The sequence below is a fragment of the Mesocricetus auratus genome, unplaced genomic scaffold, assembly GCF_017639785.1.
Source record: "Mesocricetus auratus isolate SY011 unplaced genomic scaffold, BCM_Maur_2.0 Super-Scaffold_100010, whole genome shotgun sequence".
Lineage (NCBI taxonomy): Eukaryota > Metazoa > Chordata > Mammalia > Rodentia > Cricetidae > Mesocricetus > Mesocricetus auratus.
This window is the reverse complement of record NW_024429194.1, coordinates 73,297,656-73,322,444: the sequence shown is the minus strand read 5'-3', so window position 1 is coordinate 73,322,444 and position 24,789 is coordinate 73,297,656. Positions and strand designations below refer to the sequence as shown.

General features: G+C 38.6%; 1 protein-coding gene across 4 annotated transcripts in view; it reads left to right on the top strand.

Moving 5' to 3' along the window:
• The window catches only part of Cntn1 (contactin 1), a 267,254-nt gene that overhangs the window by 83,521 nt on the left and 158,944 nt on the right, over nt 1-24,789 (top strand). The window contains exon 1 of one of the 4 annotated variants that reach the window (XM_005067128.3): nt 18,833-19,287. The exons of the other annotated variants lie outside the window; for them this stretch is intronic. The gene's annotated coding sequence lies outside the window, so the exon portion shown is untranslated. Of the gene's footprint in view, nt 1-18,832; nt 19,288-24,789 lie in introns of those variants that run through there. 4 annotated transcript variants of the gene reach the window in all.

Sequence of the window (24,789 nt, the reverse complement as noted above, 5' to 3'; positions counted from 1 at the left end):
ACTCTGGTGGGAGGTGGGAAGTGAGTCCTCAGTAGCTCATTTTAAGAGTGAAAAGGAGGGTGGTGACATGGAGCCTTGTGTCCTTAAAGTAAGGAAGACTGGGAGAAGGTCAAATTTTTGGAGCTAAGGCAAATTCACGTGTGTGCTGTCTGTGTTCCAGACATCATTACTGCCTCAAACCCAAATGAAAGTTCATCAGTGGTTTGATGAACTGGAAATTTGGATTCATTTTACGTGATGGATCAAACTATTAAACTGGCTGAAAATATCTGAACAAAAATTAAGGAGAGATTTCTTTGCTTCCAATCCTTATGCGTTTCAATTCAAGAGGTAGCAAAGAAATGGCTGAGAAGCAAAGGAGGAGGGTTTTTCTCCCAGAAACAAGGTGAGAAGAGTTTCAGGAAGGGGCTTGTAACCATGGAACAGTTAGCAACAGGTTAGGCAGAATGAGCATCCAGGCCAGATCCCTTTGAACTGTTCTTAATTATGTATCCTAAATGATTTGTATCATACCCACCTAACATTTTCCCACACTAGAAAACCTCATGTTTGTTGATTATTTATTTACTTACTTTGAGGCAGGGTCTCTCTGCGTAGCCTCAGCTGACCTGGAACTCACTATGTAGACAAGGCTGGCCTCAAACTCACAGAGATATGTCTGACTTTGCCCTGGGATTAAAGGTGTGTGCCTCCATACCTGGCCTCAGTGTCATTTTTAACATATCTTGTCCTCCACACGAAAACTTCTTCAAAGAATTACCTGCTTCTTTAAAGCTTGAAAAACGATATGAAATTCCACACCTAACAAAGATCTATCCGAAAGGCAGCCCAGCTGAAGACATTTGTCAGGCAAACAAAAGCCAAGCACGTGCTCTTTCCACAGACATGTCTGGGGCAATGCAAAGGGTGCAGATGACATCAGCAGCCGTGGGAGCCTTTCTTCCAGACACTCCTTTCTACTCAGAACAGGGTGAGCTTTAATACAAGACCCGTTCTGATTTATTTTCTAATTACATAGTTTTATAAGTAGACATCAATAAATAAAGTGTATGTATTGACACATTGGTACAGGTCATTGGTAACTGTTGGGAACATTAACTTTAAATAATTCATTTAAGAGTCTTGGAAAATGCCTGCCACAAATGAACTCCAATATCTATAGCCTATTATTACATAGTAATCCAGGTAACTAAATCTTTTGCCTACAGTCAAATTTATTATTTGATCTTTGTATACATACTCAACATATATACACATAATCTACTGTTGGTTATGTATACATGATAGTATATATAATAATGTATACATAAGAGAAATTATCGTTGCTTAGAATTTGCACTGACTTCCTGTGTCACCAAGCCTGATGGTCTTATTAAATTCACTGCTCTATCCGTGACTTTCTTTGTTGTTGTATCCCTACAAGAGCACTTTAAGGCGCAAGTGTTTATTTTTGTTTGCAGTTTGGGGGAGATACACCCATCGTGGAGGGGATGGTATGGTGTCAGTTGGCTCCATGTTGGCAGCAGTGTACAGCTGAACTGATCACCTCACCACATCCAGGAAGAACAGAAAGCAGAGAGAGAGAGGACAGGAAATGAAGCTGGGATAAAATACCTCAATGCCCACCCACAGTGACCTACTTTCTCCTGTAAGGCTCTGCTCCTAGAGCTTCCACAATTTTCCCGAACATCATTGCTAGCCAGGGAACAGGTGCTTAAACACACAAGCCATTAAAATACAATCCTACCTAAAATCAAGTTTCGTTAAAGCCCCAATGAGGAAAGTAATTGGTTGGATGGTTGGCTTTGGGTGCGTGTACATATGTGTTAATTTTCAGTGTTAAAGAGGTAATGATGCTTCATTAATAAACATCAAGCACTTCTTATTCCAATGTTCTTCTTTTACCTTACTTTATTATTGTCCCTTAGAAGCCTGTTTGTTTCCTAATGAGAGACAGAAAGGGGGGGGTGGATCCAGATGGTATGAGAAGTAGGAAGGAACTGAGAGGAATAGAGAAAGGGGAAATCATAGTCAGAATATATTATGTAAGAATAAAAAAGCTATTTCTAATAAAAGGAAAAATAAAGCAAATAAATAAAAGCATTAAGCACTTTAATATGTTTGCACCTTTTGGTGGTCGAAATGTAATCTTTTATTTCTGCATATGTCCCTGCTAGTAGAAAATATTTTCTGTATCATTAAAACCTGGAAAACAAGAAGACTCAGGAAATCTATGCGTTCTCCAACCACTGGACAACTAACCACTGTAAACCCATGAGCTCTGCACAAGCTGTGCTCCATGTAGACACTGACTCTGGAAGTCCTTGCTGGGACTGTATATGGCTGTGGTGGGTAGCAAGTTAGGGTGCTGCTGTGGAACAATCCTGTACACTGTGGAAATGTGTTGCACTTATTGTTAAAAGAAAGGTCATTGAGGGGGTTGGAGAGATGGTTCAGAGGTTAAGAGCACTGACTGCTCTTCCAGAGGTCTTGAGTTCAATTCCCAGCAACCACATGGTGGCTCACAACCATCTACAATTCAATCTGGTGTATATGTAATAAATAAATAAATCTTAAAAAAAAAAGAAAGGTCATTGACCGGTGGCCAGGCAGGAAGCAAAGGAGGGACAAGCAAACTAAGAACTGGGAAGAAGGAGGAGATGCCAGCAGACACATGGGAAGCAGAGCTTTAGAGAATGAGGTAACAAACCATGAGCCATATGACAGAGGATAGATAGGGAGTATGGGTTAATTTAAATGGGAGAGTTAGCAAGCAACAAGCCTGAGCTATCAGCCATTAATTTACAATTAAGTTTCTGAATGGTTATTTGGGAGTGCTGCTAAGAGAGCAAACTCTTCCTACACAGTGCTCTCTAGCTAATGGTTTTTCATTTAATCAGTTCTCACATATCCCTCTGATATAGACAATGTTGTTATCTTATTTATTATTTGGTAGGCACTTTTGCAGCTTGGATTTGGACAGCCTGGAAGTATACAATGTGTCATTAAGGCTCAGGATGTAAGAAATAGAAGTTATTCCTTCCATCATTACACAGACTGCTCTCTGTCCTTATAACCAACTGAGAAGAGGATACATTTGAAAACAAAGCTAAAATTTGCTCTTCAATTCTCACCTAAAAATATCTTCTATTTTAAAACATATGTGTGAAATTGCAGAAGTGTTAAAACGTTTAACAGGCTTCCTAACCAAGGAGGCTTCCCCCAAGGTGTGTGAAAGCAAATGGCAGCTCCTTTACCAAGAGTCCAGAAGCAGACCAGTGCTGTGAGCTAGAGCCAGCAAAGGGAAGCCACAGAAATGGTTCCCTCAAGCCGCCCATCATCTCCCCACCAGACTCCCTACCCCAGCATTCACAAGCAGTGGAGCAGGAGCCAGCTCATCAAATTCCTAAAGCTGTCATTGAGAAAAGGTAGAGATAACAGTTAGCATTATTACTGTTAGTAACAGCTCGCCAGGGGCTGTCGTAGGATGATCCTTGGTGGGAATCTACACCAGAAGAATGTTCAAGGAAGCCAAGCATAGGTAGGGGTTGTTGAGACAGAGAAAAGCAGAATGAAACAAAAGTGGTCTTCCCTGTAGTAGGAAATGAATTTTAGTGGAACAGTTAGTAAATAACTATAAAATTTCACAAGTATGTCATTAGTTACAATTTTGACAGAGCCTTTAATCCCAGCATTTGGGAGGCAGACGTAGGTGGATCTCTGTGAGTTCCAGGCCAGCCTGGTCTACAGAATGAGTGCCAGGACAGGCTCCAAAGCAATACAGAGAGACCATGTCTCAAAAAACAAATAAAAAAAAACAAAAGCAAGCAAACAAACAATTTTGACAGAGAAATAAGGTAAAGGGGAACAAGTGTGGCCTACAAGAGGGACCACTTTTATTTTCAGGGTGGCAATAAAGAAAACGCAGTCTGAAAGACATAAGCTGCCTGCCAAGAAGATATTTGATGACTACTTTCCTGGCAAAGGGTACATAATTTTTAAAATTAGGAGTCTGACCAATGTGGTCAAAATAAAGAATGTCATTAGAAAAAGAGACTAATATGAGTTTGGGGAGTTTGATAGGGGCCAACAGGACAGTATGCCTACTGAAGACTTGAAATATTTATTAGAATGGAAAAACACTGGATACTTTTCTATCAGCAAATAAGAAGATAGTATCCACATTTTTAAAAGATCCTTTCAGTATGGAATGCAGAGTGAAGATGGAATCTTCCATTACTCTACTTTTATAGTCTAAATAAGAGATAATGATGGCTTGAACTCAGTTGTTGACAATGAAGATAGAAATCAGGAGATGGATTCAGAATGTAGTTAGAGAGTTAAAAATGGTAGATAACACCATGAGATTCACACAGCAAATATGGTGGGTGGGGGTCATTCACCAAGGTAAGAAGAATTAGGGGACAAACAGGTTTGGGTAATTGAGAGTTAGTTAATAATGACAAGCTTATAAAGAAGCAATCAAAATAAAATATAAAGCTGATGTGTTCCTAGTGCAGAGCAGACTTCCTGGCTGGTAGCAGCTGGATCTTATCAGCATATATTTGATCTTTTGAATCTAATCGGTGGCTTCTCAGGTTTTCCAGTGAGTAGATAGTACTACCACATCTTAGAATAGGAAGGACAAAAGAAAAAGAAAGTTTAGTCAGAAATTGCCTGCTTTTGAGAAGGTCTCGAGGCATCCAAGCATAAATGTGAAGAGTTTAAGTGGTCTCATTATTATGGTGTTTAGAAAGAGCATTTGGCTAAAGATATATTTGAACTAATTATACATGATCTTATTATACTAGAAGGTAGATTTAGGGAGAGAAGAAAGAATAAGTAGGGAAATGAAGGAGGTCAAAGGAGTTGGAAGAATGCTGTAGAGGAAAGGAAAGACAAGGAAAGAAAAGGGTGAGGAGGAAGAGGAATGGGGGAAGTCTTCAGTGTACAAGGCTTAGAAGGGAAATAAAGTAGATAAACAGAAGATTAAAGTGAATGATCTGAGAAGCAAGACAATAACTAGGAGTAGATTGTCTCCAAAATAACAATTCACCAGTGTTTCAGGTTTAGGGTGTAGATAGAATGTAGTATCAGGAAGTATGGGGTACACACATGCAGATTGCCATTCTCTGTAATTCTGTTTTCTACCTGTTGGATTTTCTTAGGGTTAGAAATTTAATATTGTGAAAAAAATTCCTCTCAATCTCCTACACAGAGTCATTATACTGAGTCCTGTCACTCCTATCTCAGAACCATCTTTGGCTGCTGTCTTAGTTTCCTTTCTATTGCTATGATAAAACACTTTGAATAAAAGTAACTTGGGGAGAAAATGGTTTATTTCAGCTTATAGTTGTAGTCCTTTATGGAAGGAAGTCAGGGCAGGATCTCGAGGTAGACACACCTGGATGCAAAATCTGAAGCAAAGGCCATGGAGGGAACACTGATTACTGACAAGCTCTCTGTGTCTTGCTCATTCTGCTTTCTTCCACAACCAAGGACTACCTTTAAAAGTTCAAAGTCTCCCAACTGTGGGCTCCTGTAAAATCCAAAATAAATTAAACAGTCTCTCATTCAAGAGGGGGAGAGCCAGTGTACAGTCACAATAACATTGAAGCAACACCAAGCTCCAACAGTGTAAGTTAAATACTGTAGTTCAAGATTCCCATCTGTGAGTCATTCCTATTCTTCTGGACTCTCAAAGATTTGTGTGGCACAGCTCCGTCTCTTGAGTTTTAACTTTCCCAGTACATGTGTCTCATTTCTAAAGCTCAAGCCAGCTCTGCTCATTATTGATACTGTCTGTAGTGGTAGTCCCAATCCTGGCATTTTCAATATTCTGGGAACTCGACAGATTACCCCTTCACCAAAGGACTCTTGGCCTCTCTTAAGGGATTTGGACACTACTATATGGTGCCAAGCCTCAGTCTCTCCATGACCCCCTCAATTCTGGGGTTTCCATTAAAACTGATACTATACTTGCACTAATGGTCTCCCCTGAGCTCTCACGATACCAAGCCTCAGCTGATCTTCATGACCCCATCATGGATTTAAAACCCTACAAGGGAGACTCTTACACATTTCCATGTTCAGCTGCCAGCATGAAATACAGCTTTGGGCTCCTTCTGGACCACAGCTTCTGTGTGCTGGCCCTGAGGAAATACTCCCAGATAATTTCACCTCAATGTTGCTAATCTTTTTAATCTTAGATGGAGACTTATCTCCAGGCAAGGAGCATTGATTGTCCCAGTAGAGCAAATACTCAGTTGTACATGTCTCTTTTTTGTAATAGCCAGTTCTTCAGCCCCAGCTAACCAGAAATCACATATTTTCAATTTAAAATATCACAATAACTTTTTGCATTCTTACTGCTTTATCCAGTAAGCACTTGTCAACTTGACACAGTCTAGAGAGTCATCTGAAAAACTCCCTTGATCAGGTAAGTCTCTGAGCATATCTGTGAGGAATTATCTTGATTGTTAGTTGATGTAGGAGTACCCAACTCACTCTGGGAGGTACTGTTCCCTGGGTAGGTGATCCTGGTCTGTGTAAGTTATGTAGGCATGAACCACAGCAAGGCTGCACGTTTTCTAGTTTCTGCTTCTACTTCCTTTCCTAAGTTTCCATTTTGATTTTTCTTAGTGGTAGACTATGACTTGGAAGTATAATCCAAATAATTGTTATTATTAATTTTTAATGAATCACAGCAGCAGAAGGGAAACTATAACAAACCCCCTCCCCATGACACCAAACATGTTGCCTGTTTGCCACTGGTCTTAAGGGAGAGCTATCTGTTCCTCCTCAGAGACATTGGGGATGTCTGTTTTGTGTTTGGTAGTTCTGTAGAAACAGCTAAGACATCCCCATTACTTTCTGTTTAGTTCCTTAGATTGACCTTCTCCTACCCCTTCAAATGTAATACTTCCTTCTCCCTGTGTTCAGGGTTCTTCCTAGTAGCATGGAGAATTCATTTTGTGAGAGGAAAAACCCTAAAAGTGCATTGTTTCTGGCCTATTCTATGCTTCCGAAAGCTGACTTTTCAACTGTAGCAACTGTAGTGCCTCCCTGAACCCCTTCCCTAGCCCCAGTAGCTAGAAGTTGTCCTTGAGTTTTCAGCTCACTAGTTTCCTTCTGTCTGGCCCTCCTGGTATTTCCCACTGACATTCTAGCCTGATAATCTGCAGCTCTTTAACATGCTAGCTATGTGTTGAAGTACATATGATACTGTATGGCTGGCCCCTTGTCTGTCTGCCTTATACCACGATAGAGGGTTTGTGCTCCCTATATCTCCTTGAAACTACTTGTCCCTTTTTCATTTTCAGGTTATTCTGTTGCTTTGAAGGATAAACAAAGATGAGACAATCAAGATCTCATGGTTCATTGTAGCTTTGTTTTCATAGCTATGGCAGGAGTGGCATCTTTTGCATCCTGCTTTGTCCTAAAGGTAGGCAGAAGCACTAAGATTTTTATAGGATCATTCTTATTTATGTGGAATACCTATAGGATAGCAAGCACAGAAAGGGTATAGAATAGTGACTATTCAACAAAAGCCATCATTTGCTCTGTAAGTGAAGGATGTAGAAAATGGTACTTACCTTGAGCAGGGGCTAGATGCATAAAGCTGCCAGAGTTGAAATCATGTATGTTCTTTTCTGTGCAGGTCTCATCTCTCTCTGCGCCACACAGGCTTCTGACAGGTACTAGCAGGAAAGGGAGGTGTCAGGTTATATCTGAAAGGGTTCCCTTAATGACTGATATCTCCTTCTTTCCATCCTCATCATTCCTGGATAAGCAGATTTTAAATCTAGAGTATCCATCTGGTTCTTCCTCTTCAACAGAGCTCTAATGGTACATTTTCTCTAGAAGCTAGCTTTAGGAAGGATGAAAGTGATGCTAGTCTTGTACAAAACCTGCTGATACCTTGTTCTTATGTTCAACCTTCTTCCTGTGCTGAAGGCCAGCACCTACGTATTACCCAAGGACTAGTGAAGTGCCATGCAAGACTTCACTGTAGGCAGGGGTTGGAATGGCATTGGTTCCAATGCCTTCCTGATATCCTGGTCAGTAGCTGCCACAAGCTCTGAATCATTCTGCTTTTATATTCTTGCAAGAGGAATATATAATTGATTCTTATTTGGCTCCATTTAACCATAGTGCTGTTTTCAATTGTATTGTATTTTAGGTAGTTACCTTATAATTCTTTTCAACCACAAGAAAAGAATTTGAGGATGACTGATAATATTGTGTGCATATAGAAAACCTTGCAGTATTTCCAATGTCAACATTATTATAAAGGAGACACCAGATATGATAGTTCCATGATATGCACCATGAATTTGATGAAATAATGTGATCTCAGTGATTGGTTACTTTTGATATTTTCCTAGATAGTATTTAGCAGTGTCCTGATTTTTACCTTGAGCCATTAACATAGTGAAAATACAGCTCTCTTTGAATAGGTATTGCCTGAGTAGCCCTTGATGTTCAGTGGCTGTTCAGCTTGCCAGAGGAAGGTTTCCAGAACTTACTATTGCCTGTTTTCACTGGTTCCAGTTAAACTCTTGAATGAAAACATCATTATTATATTATTATTGTAGCTTAGAATTGCTTGTTTGACTTTGAGACAGGGCCTCATGCTGTAGACCTGGAAATTACAATGTAGGCTAGTCTGGCCTTGACCCCAAAGATCCATCTGCCTATTCATCAAGAGTGCTGAGAGTGATACATTTTTCCTAAAAATTTCCCACTTAACTGTGAATTGAGATGTACTGATAAATGTTTAGCAGCTGAATATCTATAGACAATAAGAAAAGCAAAGATCTCATTTTGTAGCATTTGCTCAGCACCTTAGTACAGTGTTGCACTACATAAACAATACAAGTATAAATAATTTATGCAACACTGATAAATTTAAAATATACTTGAAAATATGTGTTTTGAGTATTTATCATCTTTAAATATGATTTATTTAATCATATGCTTATATTTTTCATTATTAGTAAGGACTATATTTAACAACGGATTTGTGAAATTTCTAAAAGCTAAAATAAGCTCTTGCAAGCTGTTATGGGTTGACTTCAGCAGACTTTGTTCTAATTTTTGGAGTAAGAAGGAGAGACATTACATTCTGGCACCAGTCTCAGTTTTCCTTCCTCCCTCCTCCCTGTGGCACAACTGGTTATTGGACCTAAGACTTCACAGTGCCAGACCAGCATTGGACCAGCTCAGGTTTTGACCTATAGCCCCAAATTCACAGCCCACGTGAATGTCTCAAGTCCATACTAGTCATAGACAGAGAAAACGTATTCTTCAAAGTCTCGCCAATGGTGTCCAAAGTGGTTTTACTTTGCCTCATTCCCTACTTTGGTTTTATTTGTACCTTTCATTGGATCATTTCTCGGACATCACCATTCCTAGGCCCCTTAATGGTATTTTGGAGGAACAGTTTAGCTCCTGACAGTTTTATGCAAAGTAAATAATCCATACCATATGTTATCCTCAGATATTAGGACTCTTATTCCCTACTTGACACCAACTACCTGTGTTTAATAGAAATATGTATTTCAATAATGTATTACTTTATTCAAAAAATCCCTACACCTGCTCTGTAGAACTAAGTTATTAGTTTTATTTTCAAGATGCTTTTAAGATTGTCTGTTTAATACTAGTTTGCAAGCACCTGTGATAAAAATCTTTCTTTTAGGAAATTACAGTTGCTAGAATCAATATAACTCTCCCTATGAAGCAGCAGAGTTGATTTCCTGTCCAGTAGCTACATAAGACCAAATATTTTTACAAAAGAATTTCCTGATACATTAATATCCTGCCACAGGACTTAGCTTTTGACAGACAATAAAATATGCTGCAAAGCATAAGAATCAAAAGCAACTTAAACAACATTGCCTTATTAAAGAAAAGCTAATATCTTCAGTCTAGAAGAACAAGAAGTATGTGAAAATAAACTTTTGCCCAAATATAGTTTAAAATTGCTGTATAGGAAGAGAAGTTTACAGCTTTCTAGATTGATTTTAAATATTTTTATTAAGCAAAATCGGGTAAGTATAACTCTTATTTGTAGCCTTGTGACTGGAGGGAAAAGATTCATGTATACACAATGTTCACTGATGTGAGCCGAATAAACCTAATAAAATCTCCACAGTATTTACATACATAAACACATCTACTTATAAACAAACCCAAAGCATACACTTAGATTTTAAATTAATAATGAAATCATTTTGAGCAATGTAGCATTAGGTGATTTTTAAATCTATCCTTCTCTTACTGTAGTACTTGTTTGTAGTACAAATTAAAAAACCCAGACACAGATATTGGGGTTCAAGCTGAAGACCAGAGAAGCGAACCAGCCAAGACACCAGAGAGCTTTTACCTCTACCAAGACTGAAGCAATCCTGAATTCAACATGGCAGGAGACTAAATGCCAGAATAGGAGGTTGTGTTCCTATCTTCTATACCTCTATAGTGCTGGGATTAAATGCATGAATTCTGTTTCTCATTTAGACCGATTCACTCTCATGTAGCCCCGGGTGGCCTTGAATTCACAGAACTCCTTCTACCTCTGTCTCCTGAGCCCTGGGATTAAAGGCATGTGCCACCACTGCCTGGTCACTATGGCTGACTCATGTGTCTGGATTTGCATTCTGATCTTCAGTGTATTTATTAGATCACAAACTATATCACCTCAGTTCTTTGTCAAAATAATCTGTTCATTGCCAGCATCTAGTCAGTAGTGTTGTAAAGTCTCTGACTTATTGTATTCCCTTTCTCCCTTCAGTTATAGTAATGCATGCTTTATGTAATTAGTTGTTGCAATGTATATATACACAAACATGCACACAGATATATATGTGTATAGATGTATATATGTAGATATATGCATGTATAAAGTGAAGTGACCCTTCCATAGGTATTCATAGTCATCCATTCACCCTTTCTTTTTCATTAGAGAGCTTAATACATCTTTATGACTCCACAATGCCTAATATTGCCACTATGTTCTGATTATTTTATTGATCACTTCTTCCTTCCTTGATTTCTTTGTGATTTGACAATTTTTTTTTCTGAAATGTGCTTAGATTTTTTCCTCTTTCTTTTACTGTTTTTACAATAAGGCTTTACTTTGTGGTTAGATCTTATAAAAGTCTATTTTAAGCTACTACTTGCTTAGTTTTGATCATATACAAAACCTCTTATCAAGCATGTATTTTAATGCTTGATCTTACAAATTATATTTTTCCACACTGAATATTCACCCAAGAGGTATTGTAACCTTTTGTTTTTGGTAGTTTTGTCTTCTAACTCATTTTGCTTGATTTATTTAGCACTGTTATGGTATAGAGTGTTCTAGAGTTTGTTCCTTATGTGCTCTCATCTGTGAGATTAACCCCTTTCTTACACTTTCATGTTACCAGATCCCTTGAGTTTCAGTACCAGGAACATGCCCTTTGATTTTTGCTTGTATGGGAATGTCTTTATTTCTTTTACTTTCTTTCAGACAGTTTTGCTAATACGGTGCTCCCAGCTGGAATTTTTGGTTTGTCAGCTCTGGGAGAATAGCTCATTGGCTGCTGGTCTGCAAAGTTTCTTCTGAGAAATCTTTTGATAGTCTTAAAGAGGATCTTTTGAATGCAAAGAAATCTCTTTCTCTTTTTTCATTCAAAATTCTTGTCACTTATTCTTGGTGCTTTGATTATATATTGTTTTGTGAGGGACTTTCTGGGATTGAAGCAGATTGGAGAGTTTTAAACATTATGTGTTTAGATATTCATGACTTTCTCCATATTCAGGAACCTTTCAGCCATAGTTTCTTTAACTATTTCTCTATGTTTTTCCTTCTCTTTCCTGTAACTCCTAAAATGTGACTTAAATATATCATGCAAATCATATACCTTTCTTTTATTAATTTTAACCTTGTTCTTATGAGACTTGTATTTTCAAATGCCTTGGCTTAAAATTAAAAAAATTCTTTCTCCTCAATGATCATATCTAATATCATATTTTAATTACATTTGCAATTCATCAATTGTATTCTTCAACTACAGAATTGTTTTTCATTAAATTTCTGTCTCTGTTGAATTTGAGTTGCCTATGTACTGTTTCAATCTCATTAAGTTGAATCTGCTCAGTGTACATACTTTTTAAATCTCTCTTGTCTTTCTGTGCTACTTAAAGCCAGGTGAGCCTCTGAAATGCTCACTTTGGCATTATTTTCAGGTAATCTGTAGATTTCTATCTCTTTGGGGTTTGTGACCAGAAAGTTACTGTGACCCTTTGCAAAGTGGCATTATGCTCTTGGCTTCTCTTCTTTCTCATTGCCTTCTATTGAGATCTATACATTTAATGGAGCAGCACCTCGTATCTTCTACCTTACAAACTGGTTTTGGAAGCCCAGTGTAGTGGTGTATACCGTTAACCACAACACTAGGGAGGCAAAGGCAGATGGTTCTCTCTGAGTTCAAGGCCAGCCTGGTCTACAGAGTGAGTTCCAGGACAGTCAGAATGACATAGCGAGGCTTTGTCTTGGGAAAAATAAAACAAAACAGAACAACTGGTTTTGGTGGTGAAACACATTCCCTTGCAGTAGGCTATGAAGATGCTCAGCAAACGACGTGCTTCTGACATGGCAGCATCATCTCCACACAGTGCTTTCAAGGGAGGGTACCACTGGTGCAATAACAGTGGCTTTTATTGACAAAGCGTGGAGCTATGAGCAGAGCAGTGTAGGTGGCTTAGGTCTTTCCGGTCAAGGCTTTGCGGTTCTCTTCATCATAGTTGTCTCCCATGGAAATTCATGTTCTGTGTACATGCCAGGACTGTACTCATGGTGACAACATCCATGAAGCCAACAGAAATATGGTTGTATTATGGCACGTGTGGGCCACCTTGACATTGGTCCCTCCATCACTGTGTTCATAATACTGTATGAGACCTTGTGTGCTTATAAAGTGTAAATGGAGGTGGGATTCAGAATGCAGGAGGCTGCTACTGAAGCATTCTCACTGTGGGGTATGGATATGTCCCCTGTAGAGGTAGCTGAAGTGCCTGAGAGGTGGCCATGGATCTGCCAAGTATAGGTTCACATGGACAACAGTGGCTTTGGAGCCTACAGTACTGACTTGCTTGCCATCAGTGATGGTGATTTCTGAAGTATTGCTTATTCAATGACAGTGGAGCAAAGGCTCCAAGGCCAGCTGTGAACTTGGGTTGCAGACATAGGACCTGAGCTGCAGTGGCTCAACGGAGATAATTCCACCAATTTTTGAAACATGGGCACTCAAATACAACCATAGGGGTCAGTCTGGAGCATGAAGGCTGGGTAAGACCGTGATTCCAGGATCTGGGGCAGATGAAGTATAAGCTATGTAGTGTACTGCTATGGATCTTTTAGGGGCTAGGCACACGATATCTCTTTCTCCATGAAGAAATTTCAGGCTGGCCATCACAGCTGACAAGTCCAGCAGCAGCAGATCATTTCCTTCAAAGAGAAGGCCACTGGGAATCATGTGGTACTCTATGCATTGCTGATACTGATGCACCAGTATCACAGATGTGACTCTAGATGTCACAGCTGTGCCACCCACCAACAATTCCTGTCTTTGCTACACTTCTTGTTGGGTCCCTTGCCGTTGCTATTTCTCAATCTCTGGGTGTTGTCTTGGAATGGAGAGAGAAAGAAGCCTGTTACCTTCTATTCTGACACCTTACTAATGTCATTACCCACCAGACATTCTTAAGTTATTCATGATTTAGGCACAATTTTCAAAAGGCAAAAAAAAAACCCCTAAAGAATTAAGAATGTACGGATATTGCCAAATTTAGGGAAAGAATGCACATAATGAGGTGGGTCTAGCATGATGAAGGTCTAATTTGTCTAGACTCAGAAGTTTATTTTGACTCAACAGTTGTGAAAATGTTTGAATTTCTTCCCAGAGAAGATTAGTAGGCTATAATTTTCAAGCATTTCCCTGATGTGTCTTTAGAAAAGCAGACTGGTTTGTACCTGAGGCTGTTCAGGCTCTCCAGGGGCAGCACAGGTTCAGACTTCTGCTGATTTGGAATTACTCATGCATTCACTCAAGCATATTTAGCCTCCTAAAGGAAAAGCTGCTTCTTTCAGTGTAGCTAGTAAGTATGGATAAATAGGGATTATTATAATTATCTATAATATTTTTACACAATTAAAATGCTTTAAATTGTAGTTTTAATTATAATGTAACTAATGGTTGGGTTTGTAATAACCTGTTTTCACGTGGAGAATGAATCACAATTACGTCATTTTTATTAACTGGAGGGAATGAATGATTTGGGTACGCTGATATCTGAGAGCAAATGAAAATATTAGGGGAAAGCTACTTTTAGTATAATTAGGAATGATTTAGTGTCTGAACAATGTACTAGAGTCCCAGTTTTGAGATCCCTGGTGAACTTTGCTATATCTGCTTTTCTTCTTTCTTGAATAGAAATACCCTCATTTTATAAAGATACTTGTCTATTATTTTATGTTTATGGATTTTCCCTGGATTTCTATAAGTGTACTCAGTGCTTGCCTGGTGCCTATGGAAACCAGAAGATGATACTGGATCCCGAAACAAGAGTTATGGATAAGGCAATCTCAAACTATCAGCTAGGTGCTGAGAACCTAACTCAGATCCTCTGAGAGAGCAGCAAGTACTTTTAATCACTGAGCCATCCCTGTGGGCCTGGAATCCATTATTGATGGCTGAAGAGATTTTTCTCCTATTGTTTTGCTTGACTTTGTGCTTTAATAGAGCATTTGTGATACGGAACAATTTTGTTTGGTTTTTGCCCGCCCCCGGGTTACCATCATTGAAAAGGGAGTAAAAACGTAGGAAAGGGAATCAAGTTTAAAAACTTTTAAGAATTATGGTATGTGCTTATCCTCAGTTTTCAAAAGGTGTATCACTGTGGGAAATATTTAGGTTAATGAACTGTAAGAGGTGTCTTCTGAGTACTGAGTTGTGTCTCCCATCCTACCTCCTTTTATCTTCTTAGAAGTAACTATATCTGGTATTTAATGATGTGTTTATCTCTTCTTCACAATTTCCACTTACATATGTACATCACTAACAACGTGCAGTATCATGACACATCATGTGAGTTGACCAGTTTTACGTTTGGACATGCCTTAATGGTGAAAAATGGAAATAAATGCTACTTAATGGACAAAGAATCTATTACAGTTAGAATAAAGTTTACTAAGGAAGTATTACTCCTGATTTTGGTATAATATGTATACTACAGGAGAGCAGTGTTCACTTAGCCATTTGTCACTCTGTTGGGATGCTGACAGGAGCTCTTACGGCATAGCTTGTCGACATCCCAGGCCTTCACCTCCCTCCCTCTTCTTGTACATGTTGTTCTGTGAACTGCTTTCTTAATTTCCACACGCTGGGTAGTCTGGATTGTCTACCAACCTACTTAGTGAGCTCTAGTCTCACTCTCAATTTGTTCACTGGAAATTGTCCAAATCTTCACCACCTTCTTTGTTTTGTAGTTTATCCTTTCTTTGCTATTTCTAACATTAGAGTCTCATGTCTCCACAGTATCAACAGATTTCCATTTTACATTTTTTTTGTGTTTTGCTTTGTGAATGAATCAGACAGGAAGACGGGCTTGTCAAGCCACAACCCTAAAAATCACCTATAGCTCTTCTCAGTTTGGAACATGCTCAGAACTACTTATTCTGAGGTTTAAGCCCCTCCAAATTTTCCTCATCCTCTTGTCCCCAGATGTGCTTCAGATCCATGTCACTTCTGGTAGGCTCTAAATGTCAATCAACTAAGCACACACATTACATCTGGTTGCTGTATCCTGTGTTTTATATCCCACAAAATTCTAATAATGTGTTCTTTTAAACCCTGAATATGCATTTCTATATATAATATCATCATCTGACTCTATGCCATACAAATGACCTGTATACCCAGAATCTTAACATATGTCTTTTTAAAACAATGCCTTTATAAATCATTTTGTCTTATATGGAGACACAGGTCTATAATGTTCTACATTTTTATACAATCAGTATGTCCAGAATGTTCCACATTCTCTTAGTGTTGCTATATCTAGTGTCCACATTCTCATATATCAATATATTTATGGTGTCTGTCTCATATTCTCATATCACTGATATTTTCATGGTATCATATATTCTTATATCATTGCTATCCACATGATATCCCATATTCTCATGATATCAAAATGTCCATGATGTCTCACCTTATCATAGTATCAATATAACTACAGTGTCCCAAATTCCTCTACCATCAATATGTTCAGGGTATTACACATTCTCACACTATTTTTGCCTGGTTTTCTTAAGCTTACTATGATGTGTTGTTTCCCTTCATGTCCATGTAATATTCTCTGGAAATGTCTGTTCCTGCAAGCCCTCTCTTATAAAATCTAGTTTTCAAAGGCAGCAACATTTTAAAGTTGTGCCCATATCAGAAACTGGTAACAGGGGCTTAAGGCATTCAGAATATTCAAATTTCCTCGTGACTCTGTGAGGTTAATGAAAACTTAGATGAAGCAGTGGAAGTAGACATCAAGCTTTGCCAGTGTACTTGTAGTGACTGCAGTCTGTTCTGTTGTTTATCCAATCCCCGCCCAAACCGTGATAAATACACATTTACATTCATTGCACCTGATAAAACTCATGTTCAAAGAGTGTGAATGCCATGTGCAAGGTCACACTGTTCACGTGAGGAAGGCCTGATATAAAATCTGACAACACAACCTGTGTTCTTCCCATTATGCCAATCAGTTTCTTTAAATATCATTGCTATCAATGAATCATTCCCTAGTGTTCCCATTGATAGGTAGCTATGTTAGTTTCTGCCATTATGCCTGAAATACTGGAATACAGTTAAGAAGAAATTCTATAGGTCTAGCAGGTACTTAGCACACAGACTCTGCGTCTGTGTTCTGGAAGTTTCCCCAACTTTGAACTTTGAATCTTGATATGAATCAGGGCAATTATTCTCTCTCTCTCTTTCTCTCTCTCATCAAGGTATTTACATGCTTTCTGAACTAATATATAAACTTTGTGCAACAATACTCTGTGTATATTTGGTGTTCTAGCATCTAATAAAACTTTCTTGGCAGACAGAAGTTGCACAAATATTTTTAAAAATAATCAGAGGATAATGGATGTGGGTAAGAGTGTTTTGTGATATTGGTAAAACAAACAGTCTTCAATGGTAAGCTGCACACAGTCCTTCTTTACAGTCCTCATCTCTTAACTTGAGAAGACAGAATTCTTCCTCCAAATTTTCATGATATTATTTTTATTGTTTTATTATTTCTGGGTTATTAAAAACACATCATACATTGTTCAAAATGATATGAGCCAAGGAGGTTTGTTGTACATCTTAACAGATAGCACAGATTTGACAGTCTGACATATGACTTGGTTTATCCCAAATTTGGATTTGTTCCATTATGGAATCGGTTCTGTATTTTGTGGGCATTATAAATTCAAAATATTGGAAAGCCATTTGGTCTCCCACGACATCAAATTTATTTGAAATGACCATCTCTGTTTCCCATCCATCTGCAAGGATTGGCTAAGTGTTTGTCCATTTGTTTTTTCCTCTCACGAACAGCCAACTTCAGGAAAATGGACACCGTGTCTATTACAGCCCTGGGCCTTGTTTTACCTGGGGGATGATGTAGTCTGCTTTTTATGGTCACTTTCATTCAGGACTCATTTAAGCTTCTGACTTCCTTGGAATTTACTGTCTTCATTGTTTACCTTAGGCCACATGATTCTCTTTTTTTGCTGGCTTCTAATTCTTGGTTAAGTCTAGGTCAACAGTTTGTCACCACCCCCCACCGTGTGTGTGTGTGTGTGTGTGTGTGTGTATAAAGTCTTTGAGAAGATGTGATTTCATGACACTCAGTGACTTCAAGAGCTTTATGTTCACTCCTCCTGTGTGGAAACATAAGACAACTAGTTTTAGTCCAGAGGTCTTTGAGTAGATGTGCACTATTTATAGATACACACATTTTCAGATTCACAAGAATCTCCCACAGTAGTATTTCTGAAAATACTATAATGGCATTTTAAAGTGCTAGGACCTGGTTTTTTTTATGAGTATGAGCATAATTAAATGTATTTTTTGTTGAACAGCATTTTTTTTCTTTTTTTCCACCATTGTAAACAATGATGGGTTCTTTGAAGCTTAAATTCCTGGAGAAAGATCTTAGAACTACTGACACACCCAGAATAAAACTAATCTTGGTCTAGAATATTTAATATGGATAACAAAATTATCCATTATATTTTTAATAAAAGAAAGCCTTTGCACATTATTGAAATGACATGTTAGCTATTTTAGAATAATTCTTCTAAGAGCAATGACTGAATGAGGCCAGGTAAAAGGCTCCTTTTTTGCCACATGTTATTCTTTTATGTATTTATTTCCTTAATTTTCATTTGTCCTTGTTGATGTCTCTGAAATGATGGAAAAGGAAACAACTCTGTACCATCCTGATAATGTGAAATACCCAGCTTAATCCTACAGTAAAGTATACCTTTTTTGATGAAAAGAAAACAGATTTTGTAGTTTCTGCCCAAAGGAGATCAGTTTCGATATCCTGCAGCTTGCAGATGTCATTTCGGCTATGGGAATGTCTTCCCTGAGAAGCTGCAGCCAGGCTGGAGGCTTCAGCCTATGATTTAGATTGTAATTTTATTTGTGGAAATAAACCAATCAGGGCGCTCCGATTGTCTTAGGGATGAGGTGATCAATAGCCCATTACTGGGTAGAGCACAGGCTACAGGAAGTGTATTGAAGACTCCAATGCATGAATTATGCATGCCCTGCTCGTTCTTTAGTCCCCCGAACAGAATGACAGGGTTTGTGAAGTCGCCTCGGATAGTTTCTTGCATTAAGTGACTGCAGTGAAATGCTTAATATTTTCAGGCATAGAAGCTGCATTGACTCCAGCCAGCCGGGTTCGGGAATGTAAATCCACATCTCACAGCCCAGAATGCTTTATTTCAAAGTATTGCTATGTAAAGAGCCAGCTTTGCAGTCTTATAACCTGGTCTTCGCAGAAGGTTGGCTGAAGGATGGGAGCGGTTGTGCCTGCCTCTGAGGTCACAGCTTGAAGTCCTTTTAACTTGCCTTCTGCTGCAGAAGAGACTCAGCGTGTGCCATAACTCTCCCCGAGTCTATTCAAAGGGACTAATTTGAAATAGATATTATACCAAGATCGGCAGATGGTTCGACACAGACGGTGAGTCCACGATTTTTCTCTAGGTTAGGTAATGTGCTGAGTTAGGATAACACGACGATGCAGTACTGATGATGGAGATCCCGGTTCATCCGGCAGGAGTGGCAGGTCTCTCAGTGATCATGTTAACTAACTGAGAGATGGCATTATTTTATATATTTGACAGTATGGATGTGAAGTATTTATTTTGCATGCCAAGGCTTTTTCAAGAATGTGCAGGAACTTAGATGTGTATGCCTTGTTTGGATGAAAGCTGGCAGTCTGGGGAGGAGCAGCCTGGGAGTGAGCTGCTGTATCAGTAAGTGGAAATCACCTCCTGCTGGAGAAGTTTTGGCAGGGCTGTGGCAGGGCTTCCGCTTGGATTATTACATTGATGTCGGCAATTTTAAATTGTACAAAATGGTACTGAAACCCAAAATACTCAGCTCTCCTGGAAGTAAAGATAACCACAGCAATACTCAGTCATACTCAAAAAATGCCTTGCATTTTTTTAAGCAGATGTAAGTAAAGCGAATGATTTGGAATAGTATGTCCTTGAGGCAGGACCTTGCCAGAAACAAGACAGTTTGACTTTTGACTTTTTCCTATACTGCCTTTTCTTCTGCTGTCAAGAACATGTCATTCCAAAAAAGAGGGGATCAATAGAATAAAGTAAAATTTACAGGGAAATCACAGATTTTCCCCTAGTGTTTTAAAAATTAAGCTCATGAGAATCACAGAGCTCTCTGTATATGAGACAAAGAAAATTTTCACTAACTCATCCAACTGAACACATAGTGCTGTTTGACTGTATCGGCCAGGGTTCTTTGTGAATTAAAGCTGCTTGCTAAATGTGCCAGTTCATAAGTGCAGATAAATATTTGGAACATTAATTCCTAAGGCTGTTTTTAGGATTCAGAAGTAGCATCAGTAGCAATACCTGTAATGTTTTGCATATATATATATATATGACAAGCATCATTCTCCTGAAAAATGAAAACAAAAACAAATCCCAAACAGCGAGAAGAAGCCGGGAAATCCACTTCCCAAATATTCCCAGGGCACAAGAGTTCCACATCACTCCATCACCTGGGCTCTGTCGGCAGCGTGGTGTGGCACAGACATGCTGTCTGAGGTTTTCTGTCTACAGAGCTAATCTCGTTCAGTTACAGGAGGAAGCTCACAGTGGAGTTATTCCTGAGGGAAGGGAACTAGAGATAGAGGGAGGTACCTGTCTATTGAGATCTCTTGATGCTGAGTCACAATGTTTAATTCTCAAGTGCCCTTTGCTTAGGGGGGTGGCCCTTAGAATTCAAGGAGAAAGTGAAAAAGGAAGAGGAGGGGGAAGAAATTTAGTGCTGCTGTTGCCCAGTGATGCGTAGTAAATCTGAGTGGTGAGTGTAATGAAAATACTTTGTGCTGCATATAGCTGAAGGAAAATTAAAATAAACACAGTACAATACACTATGTTGATAGCCACACAAATGTAATTTCTAGGTCACGAGAGGGAAATGTTGGGGTGGAATGGGTTCAGTGCCCACCTGTGACAGCAGTTAGGATTGATTTCTGTAGCTGATCACTTAAAATAAGTGGCAATTTTAGTGATAAAGTAATAATCCCATTAGATATGGTTGGAAGGGAGGAACCGAAAAATATGATGTAACACAAATGGGGAGGAAAAATTGAGTGGAGAATGCAGTAGCCAAATGTAAAATGCAAAGTTTGAAAGGAAAATTGATGTTACTGGTATTTTATATGAACCATAATTCTGTTTTTTGTTGTTGTTTTTGGCTTTTTGTGACAGGGTTTCTTTGTACTGCTTTGGAGGCTGTCCTGGAACTCACTCTTGTAGACTAGGCTGGCCTTGAACTCACATAGATTCTCCTGCTTCTGCCTCCCAAATGTTGGGATTAAAGGCATGCACCACCAATGCCCCGAGGATCATACTTCCCAATCAGCAGTGTTTCAGAATTCTGACTATGGTTCATTAATGTAAGGTTTGCTAATTCATTTAAAATATGTAAGTAATTTAGAGTGAGGAATCAGGTGGCATGTATATCTCAAAATGATAGATTTGTAAGTTTTCCAGTACAGAACAAGCATGGTATCGATAAGAAATGGAGTAGTAAGTAGAGGACTGTGCTCTTTCCTCTACCTTCCAACCAGACTCCAAGTGTCCTAACAGAGCCAAGTGTGAGATACTCTTGTCCCAGTATCTATGGGAGTAACAGGTTGTCTTTTCTCATTCCAAATCTGTTCTTATCAAACTTAAGCAATTAAACACTCTTAGAACAGATGAAAAACATCTTCGTATGATGCAGAGGAGCACACACATGTAAAAATAATTCAGCTGAGATTGTGGGGCATGGCAGATCACCTGTGGAAGAGGAAGAAACATAACAATCAATATATGAAAAGGGATAGTGTTCCTGCTCTCACAAACATTAACACATATACAAATTGATTGTATAACAGTTTGGATTTGAATGGAAGTTCCCCATCGGGAATTCGGGGGGCTGTCCTGAGGTCACTCCTGACAAAACGCACAGAGTGGTTTCCATGTATGAACTGATAAAACAAAGATTTCATGGAGAGACTTCATCTCCCTTGAGCTCCCATTGTAAAAATGATAAAAGTCCCTCCTAAAATTTTCCCTTAATACTACATGAAGTATTTTTCATATATACTCCTTTCTTGAGATTTACTTTTCATTACATTTTAATTATGTGTAACAGTGCATACAGCATGTGTGTGTGCTCTAGGAGGCCAGAAGTGAGCATTGGCTAACCTGGAGCTGGTGTTAGTTATAGATGATTGTGAGCCACTTTAGATGCCAGCAACTGAACTTGCTTCCTAGGGAATAGCGTCAAGGTTTCTAAACTGTGAAGCCATCTCTCCAGCCACTCCCACCCCAGAAATGCTCTTTGAAATTGACTGAAGTGTGTGGTGATGTCTGCCTGAAACTCTTTGAATTTCCAGCTACATAGAGAGACCCAGTCTCACAAAAAGAAAAATAAAACATAAAAGCAAACAAACAAAAAAGAGCTGACTGAGGTTTCTGTCTTTGCAAGACCATCTTGGTGCCTATGTCACCAACTGGACACTTCCCCTTCACTCCATTTTTGTAACTTCTTAATACCTTTCCTCTCACCGGCAACTTAGTGTGATAAGTACTTATTAGGATCTACTGTGTTCTCTGGCTCTGTAGATGCAAAAGAAGATGATGGACTTGATTTCCATAGGATCAAATAAATAAAAACAGAGGGTAGGAAGTACATTATTCTATCAGTCAAAAGTATTTGGCAAAACATGGAAGAAATGAAGATCTACATTCCCAGTTTAAAGGTGGATTCTGGTAGTAGAATATTCATTAGAAGTATCATTGAAAAGGTTTAAAGTGTCAATTCTTAAGTCAAACCTGAAACAGAATGAAGGGATGGTAGTCTTGAGAAGAATAATGGGGCCAGTTACTAAACACTTCCTGCCAGAATAATGGATGGGTAAGGCTTGATCTTGCACACATTTTCCACTTGCAGACATTGATAATCTCACTGAAGACATCTGCAAACAAAGAATCTTCCGACCTGTGTCACATAACTCTCAATGTTTCTCTTTAATGGTTGTCAGTCATTTATCCTCTGGGTTCTCATTATTTTACTTTGCTGACCTGGAAGGAACTGCCTTTAATATAGGTAACCAGTTGCTAGAACTAGTAAACAACTTGAATGCATTTTTCAAGTGTACACATACTGTAGCAGTCTTTCTATCCTGGCTCATACTTTGGACCACCAATCACTTGCTGCTGGAAAAACAGAAGATACTAGTTTCTGTGTTCTAGGGGCCACTGAAATCAAACTAGCCTATCTTCAGCTCCCCCGAAGGCTGTGCAGACCATCACTCACTCTAACTTCTCATCCGCTTCTATGTATCTGTGCAAACCTTCCTGGCGTGAGGTGCTCTTTTCTCTTTAGGATCTGAGAGGATAAGAAGTTGCCTTTTCAATGAACAATGAGTGTCATCTCACTTCCACATCTCCTATCATCATCAAACCATAAAGCCTATAAAAGGTAAACATGAAACCATCTTCTTAGTGTAATACAAATTAGCATAGAGCAGTATACTCCCAGGACTTCAGTCTTAGTATTTACAAAAATGTATTTTAATCAAATTGTTGTTTTAAGTGTGAAGATAAATCTTGCACGAGCCTCTTATAAGCATGACCTTAAGTAGTCTCAGAGTCCTAGTTAATAGGATAAATCATTTAGAAATATGAATAGGTAACACAGTGTCAGATTGTTAATGTTTTCCTATGACCTTCTTAACTTCTAGTGTATGCTAATCCACTACCATGAAAACAAACCTTCACTCGCTAAGTATGTCAACACTGAGGGAAGATGTATTTTTTGTGCCATATAAGTATCAAAAATTTTGAACCTACAATTACCGTATACTAGCATTTGTTTAATAATATATTTGATATCTTACAGGTGACTCTAGCACATAATCCGATTCAAACACAATTCTTAATCATTGAGCTTACAGAGTTGTATTTAATTAAACTGTTGTGAGGATGTGGTGGTATTCAGGAAAAGGTTGTCTCCATTCACTGAATAGCAAATTTTGAACAATGAACCACGTACAATTAACAGATTGGACCACACAGAAAGTAGGGCTCCAAAGAACACTATCAAAGTCATAGTCCTTATGTAAGGCAGTCACCCTATTATTCAAGACATATTATTCATGGAAGAATGTTGGGCACAGCCAACAATTTTAGGATGTAGAAGAAATCAAATGCTAAATGTAAGTTTGATCTCTAAGAGACTGAGTAGTGATTTATTGCTGTCATTGTACTGGTCCTTTAAGAAATGAATGTTTGGTAAGCTTATGTGCAAAACTTGCCGTGGTTTCACTTAGGAAGAGGTTGCAGAGATGTTCACTGTGCTAGCAGATGGAAGGACAGCAAGGTAGGTGGCTGGGAGGGAAGTTGGAGGCGGAGTTGTGCTAGAAAGAACATGGCAATTTCAACAGATGGCGGATGATATATCAGTTGGCAAAAAAGGTGCTGGTGGAGAATGGGGAAGCTATTGAAGTCATGGGTGGGTAGGCAGCTAGGAGTGGGTTAAATAGACCACTAATAAATGAAATAGGTCACTATGAGGGCACTGAGGTTCCAGAACAAGCAGATAAAAATCAAACAAAGCCACTCCACAATTCACCTGTGCCTGGGTTTGGGAAAATAATATGTTTTCTAAGATTATTTTTGTTATAATACTTTAAAATGTTTTCAATGAACAAAGATCTTCAATAGAAGGAATTTTTCTTTAAAAAAATCAGAGATTCTTACCATAGAGGAAAGTTATTCTGTAAAATTATCATGGATAGAAAATGAATTTTATTTCTTAGTTTGGTGTTTTCTGTAGTATGTTTTTTGTTGTCCTTTATTATGTTAACATGTGTGGGCCTGGTTGGAAAAGAATGCTGAAATAAACTATCCACAAAGATAAGAAGTTTGGGTATTTTCAA